General features: G+C 35.8%; 1 long non-coding RNA gene across 1 annotated transcript; it reads left to right on the plus strand.

Moving 5' to 3' along the window:
* Window positions 1–981: 981 nt before the first annotated feature.
* Window positions 982–1,830, plus strand: LOC309476458. The gene is made up of 3 exons (XR_014198170.1): window positions 982–1,054; window positions 1,543–1,615; window positions 1,706–1,830. It is a non-coding gene; the product is annotated as an uncharacterized lncRNA (long non-coding RNA).
* Window positions 1,831–6,428: the final 4,598 nt, after the last annotated feature.

A 6,428-nucleotide genomic window follows, 5' to 3' on the forward strand; every position in this document is an offset into this window, starting at 1 on the left:
AAAGTTTTACAGATAAAAAGAGCTTTTCACTGGTAGGCAGGGAATGGTCAAAAATGCATGTTTAACAGAAAGGCAAACAATACATGTGGCTTGTGTTATGAAAGATTGTGCGCATGTGCATTTATATGTATACAATCTACTGGTCAAAAGATCGTGTGGCTGACCTCAACCAGCTGAACATGATTTAAATGAACAGAATCACTAAGCTGCTTTTCCTTATGTTTGTGACAGACTTGTCTGCTATGTCTGAGGCCATTAGTGAAAATACTCCTATTTAATGTTTTTTTTTTTTTTTTTACCAATTATGATAATTGAGGAATTGTAAAATTGTTGTTCTTTTTCCTTCTTTCAGACAAGTAATGGTAATGACCCATGGGCAGCGTTTGACAAAGCTCAGCTCATCGACGTCATCGGGTTTGAAAGTAACGGCTCCTCTCATCAAAGCTTCCACCATTTGTTCGGCTCTCTGTAACAAGGTTTGTAAACTCGCCAAATAAATATAAATACAGAGTCTACTCACTATATATTCAAACACATATGCTTTATATATATATATATATATATATATATATATATATATATATATATATATATATATATAAACTAAATGTATTATACATCACTACGTTTTTACCACTCGTTTATTGCACAGTATCTGGTATGAAGGTTTTAGCCGCGATGCTCTACGTTGATCTAATGAACAAATGGAAATTATTGACTTATTGTCTTAGATTGATTTAGTCATTCAATTCAACATATTCTGTACAACTGTGTCTTCAAATTGCTGATATAGCCTAACTAATTTAGCTGATTCCTGCTGTCGTCATTGGCTTTTGTTATGAATAACAAAAGCAGGTTAATATAGTTTGGTCTGTTTTTGTTTAGCCTAACTTTACTTACTACAGGTGCCCTCATTCTCTCAAATACCATTTTAAAGCCATTTACTGGTCAATTGATATTATGTTGTGAATCAGCTTTGTTCTTTTGTTTCCCTCAGAACAATCATTACATTTCTAAAATAATCTGAACATTTCAGTGGCAACATTGAATTACAGTAAGTTACCTATACACCACATGCAAGTACTTTATTACTATAAACTTTCTCTGTGTGAAATTGTATTGTTTGACTGTGTACTTGTGTTTTTTAATCAGTTATTCTCTGAAAATCTTCCCTCATGCTCTCAAATCTCATTCATGTTACTCAGAAAAATAATATCACAGGTTTGGCGCCAATAATGCTATGCATTTTTTCTTATATCTGTATCATTTGCATTTGAATATAAGACATTTTAACTCTGAATTATAACTTCAAGTTTAGTCTTTTTCGACCAAAAAAAAAAAAAAGGAAAAAGCTATTATATGGCTTCAGAAGACTTACAACACAACCCATAGCACATGAGTTGTGAACTCATTGATTATTTTTAGGATCTTTTCTGGGACATTTTTGCATATATTGTTGCATTGAATTGAACTAGACAAGTGTACATAAGAATAGTTTCATGAATGATTTACAAAAATGTTTTCTGCTTGTGTTTCATGCAGTGATATTGAATGGTGACGGGTTGCATTATGCCTGAGATCTGCTTTTGGGTTCCACAGACAGAAAGTCAAACAGGTTTGGAACATCACAAGGCTGAGGAAATTATTTCAATTTCACAACTATCACTTTAATAACCTTACTAACAGTAAATGTTGCACTTTGCAGGGATCTCGGTAAGCTGAAATACAGGTTTGAACAAGAATAAAAATCCTCCTGTAGACCTGAAAATCACTGAAGTGCCTGGACCATCCAGCAGAAAAGAGGAAAAACAAACGGAAAACGAATCTGCTGTACCTTTTCACTTGTCTAACTCTTTAAAGGGATAGTTCACTTTGAAATAAAATTTTGGTATGTTTTAGCTTACCTCAAGGGCATCCAAGATGTAGGTGTCTTTTTTTCCGCAGTAGTTTCAATTTTGATATTTTTAGGTCAAACCGTTCTTGTCTGTCAGTCAAATAATGCAGGTCTATGGTCACCACCTCAAAGAGCAAGCACAGAGTCCATATTAAAACAATTCCACATCGTCCAAATTAAACAATTCTGTCACGATCCACACTTAATGAAACCAGGGAAGATTCAATAGCAGTATAATCATTTATTAAGGGTAATCCAAATCGTAGTCCTCCAGGCAGAAATCCAAAATCCAAATAAGCAATCCAACATAAGACACAAAAACAAGAACAGGCAGGAACAGGACACAGAAGTGGCATGATATACAACAAGGACTCCGTAACACATACTAAAACAGACAGGGTATAAATACACAGGTAAATGACAATGCTAATGGGAAATTGGCTGAGTGTAATAATGAGTGACAAGGGACAGCTGAGTGCAATGAAGAGACAATGATCATGGGGAATGTAGTTCGAATGTGACAGACACCGTGGGGAAGGAGGACATCTAGTGGTGACCCAAAGAACACAACCCAGACACTGTGACAAATTCCCCATCGTAAGTACACATTGATGGCCTAAGATGATCTGAGGGCGCGGGCGGGTATAGATATATACACTAGATAGTGTATATATCTATACCCGCCAGCGCCCTCAGAAAATTGTATTTCAAAGTGAACTATCCCTTTAAGTACCTCACACCAACTTGGTCCCATAGTGACATTTTTTACCACAAACGAAATTGCTGACCATGTAAATTCTTACTGAAATGACTGGAATCCACCAGTGAACATTCACAGAGCAACAGATAATTTTACTGCACCGTAATACTGTTTCCGGGTCAAAGCCTCTACTTCCTCTATCTTGTTTCATGAGAATACTCAAAAACCATTTATGAACACTGTTGATTCAAGTCACACATTTAAGCTTTTCAAAAGCCATAGTGTACATTACAGTCTCCGGTCTAACGGCATCCCAGACAACATTTAATGATTCAAAATAGCTGAATAACTAACCATCAGAGATTTCGGTATGATAAAGGTTAGGATCATAATTTTCAGGAATATTACAGCACAATGAGTGCATATTAGCACTGTTTGTTTGTTTTTGGCATCTGATAGAGCTTTTGGACTTGGAAACAGTGATGTCAGACTTACCATCGGACTGAAACACAAATGTTTTAAAGTTAAAGGTGCTCTAAGTGATGCCGGGAGTGTTGACATTCGAATTGTTGTCAAACAAAACGTCAAACAAAACGGTTTGGCGAACATGAACGTCAATTTAGAAAGAAAAATGGATTTACCTGTTCTGCAAAAACAGAGCAACTGAATGTCGGATTGGAAGCCCTTCTGCCGGCGGAGTTCTCGCCACCTTTCGAGGGTTTTTCCGATGTAAATTCGGGACTTCGCGCGTTCCTTATCCTTGTCCCTCTTCTTTGCAATTTGTTCATCGAAACATCGTCTCTTTGGTCGTGTGTCGGCCATAATTCAAACTTCCCTCTTCATGCTTCTCTCTCCTCCACACACACCCTTCATGTGCACGCACACCCCCAAACCACACCCCTCAAATACTTCTTGTCGGTGATTGGATGGAGCACTGTTTGTTTTGTTTCGTGGTGCGGGTGAGCCCAGTTTGTTTTGCCCAGTCAGTTTGAGCCTGTAGTGTCTACAGAGACCGCATTTTTTTACAGTGTGTTCAGGGGACAGGCAGCTAGCGGATAGTGAGGAGATGTTTGCTGTATGTGACAAAAAAAGTTTTGGCCTAAAAAACGCGTGACATCACTTAGAGCACCTTTAAGTAAAGATGGACATTTTTAATTAGTCAAAATGTAATTTTTTTACATTGATTTATTTCGTGGAACATTTGTGTTTCCATGCATTTTGTTGAGATGTCTTTTCTTGTTTATCTATTGTATATACATGGTTGATTATTCATGTTGCTTATGTATTATACTATTTTTTTGTGTGTATTCATTGATATTAATCTATAGTTAGCTTTTTTTTCTCATGTGCATGGAAGTGTATGTATAAAAATGAATATCAAATATGTAATAAACAATTCTTATTTTGTATTTGGTTCAATTTGTTTTTTATAATAGAAGTCAAAGGTGAACATAGTAACAACATGAAATTAAATATATATAAAAAATTAATTTGGTTCCTGGAGGCACCCAAAGTGGTTCCACACAGTGCCTTATATAAGAGTTCCTCAGGAAACTTGTGTGGTTCTTCAGAGAACCACCCCTTTTTAAAGGGTGCCTAGAGGATCTACAGACGGTTCCGCCGGTGTGGCAAAGTGAAGAACCCCAAAAGGTTCCTGCAGGCACCTTTTATTTTTACAGTGTACATTTATGGTCCATACACTAACAAGTTAATGACTGTAGTAAAATAAATTCATAAATATAATATAAAAAATATATAGATTAACCAGTTGAAACAAGTTCAGTTATGATCACATTTGTTACGTGCACAAACACCAAATTAAAATAATTATAAATTCTCTAAAATTGTTTAAATAATGTCATACAAAATGTGCAAAAATACACAGTTATATTTAAGCTTTACCCTCCTGCTCATCCCCTCTGTCTGTATTTCTTTCTCTGTAAGAAAACAAACCATAGGTGAAAAAGGTTGATGTCACAGCTACTATTTACAATAAGTGTCAATGTGCAACCAATAACCATGTTTAAAAACCAAGCATTTCTACCTGATCAAAAGAACACTCAAAATAATACAGTGTTGAGTGTCAAACCGTAAAGTTAAAATTGACTCTTGGTAGACTTACTTATAGTTGTCTCTATAAAGCTGAGAAAGGATAAATTATTTTATAACAAAAAGAGTTATATTAATTTAACTTTAAACTTGAACAATTTAAATACATTTTAATAAACTGCAATATGTTCATTTCAGAGCATAGCACAGAGCCAAAAGAAAAAAAGATCACCATGTTACTCACCATGGATTGTAACTTTATCTTGTATTAAAAGCATCAAAACAGTGCTAAATATGATGGCGTTACTCACCGTGGGCAATCACCATGAATCTCTTGCATGTGATCTTTTTGCCGCTGGTGATTTGTAGTGTATAAACGTCTGAATGTGCTCTGCTGATATTCCTGATGGTCAGATCTCCAGTTCGCTGGTTTAACTGTAATCTGTCTCTGAATCTCCCATCAGGACCTTCATAGAATAAGGCCTGATTGGTGGCTGCGTTGAGTTCAGCTATGAACGTTTCTTTATCGGTAAACTTCCACAGTATCCGATCATCATTCTTCAGATTGGTAACATCAGTTTGTAGAGTCACGGAATCTCCAACTGTATATTTCAGCGTATTCACTGACAAAGAGAGAAACATATAGAAGAAACATGTGAATGTGAAAGTAAACTGCACTATCAATACTGTGATTATCTTGAGCTACTCACGCCAAACAAGAACGTTGAATTTCTTGTATGAAACTTTATTGCTGCTCTTCATCTGTACTGTAAAAACTAAAGGAGCCTCAAATATCCTGTCGGATACTCAAGGAACTTCAAAATGTAATTTAAGTGCCTCAAAGCTCTTTCTCCTTTAGTAAGGTTACTGGAGGAGCATTGACAATCTTTGAGGTTCTTGCTGGAACTTATGGGATCCTTTAAGCACTTTGTATTTAGTTCAGAGGTTCTGGAGTCACCTTTTCATTACCATGAGACCTCGAAGTGCTTTGGGGGAAAATAGAGGAACTTGAATGCGATAAAAGGGTTATTGGAAGATCTTTTAACATTTAAGTGGTTCCTGGAAGATCTCTTATGTTAAAGCCAGCATCTGGAGGAACCCAATGGTTCAGTGAGGCCAGAATAAGATTATTAGTATCCTATTATTATTATTATTATTACAGGCTATTAAGTTTGATTCAGTACATACCCAGGTGAAAAAGACATACTATTAAATGTATTAAAAATGTATTTGAGTGTGTGTTTAGTAGACCTACAATACAAATATACTTTAATGCATTTTTAATACATTTAACAGTAGCCTACGTCTTTTTCACTTGGGTAGCTTACATTTATTTAGTATAGGCCTATTTCATTAAGTAATTTAAACCTTAAACAACAACACTAAATAATAATAATATTAATAATATGAAGAAGAACCAGGAGAAGAGAAGTTTTATTCTGTCGCGAAACTGCTGCTATTCCTCTGCTGTCGTCGCTTCAGTGATCCTCGCGCTGCTCGCGTGCAACAAAGCTCAGCTGATCGACGTCATAGGGTGTGAAAGTAACGGCTCCTCTCATCAAAGCTTCCGCCGTTTGTTCGGCTCTCCGTTACAAGGTTTGTAAACTCGCCAAATAAATATACATACAGAGTCTACTCACTATATATTCAAACACACATATATATATAAACACACACATATATATATAAACTAAATTTATTATACACTACGTTTTTACAGTGTTTACCACTCGTTTCTTGCACAGTATCTGGTATGAAGGTTTTAGCCGCGATGCTAACTACTTT

Source organism: Leuciscus leuciscus (assembly GCF_965113295.1).
Source record: "Leuciscus leuciscus genome assembly, chromosome: 15".
Taxonomy (NCBI): Eukaryota; Metazoa; Chordata; class Actinopteri; order Cypriniformes; family Leuciscidae; genus Leuciscus; species Leuciscus leuciscus.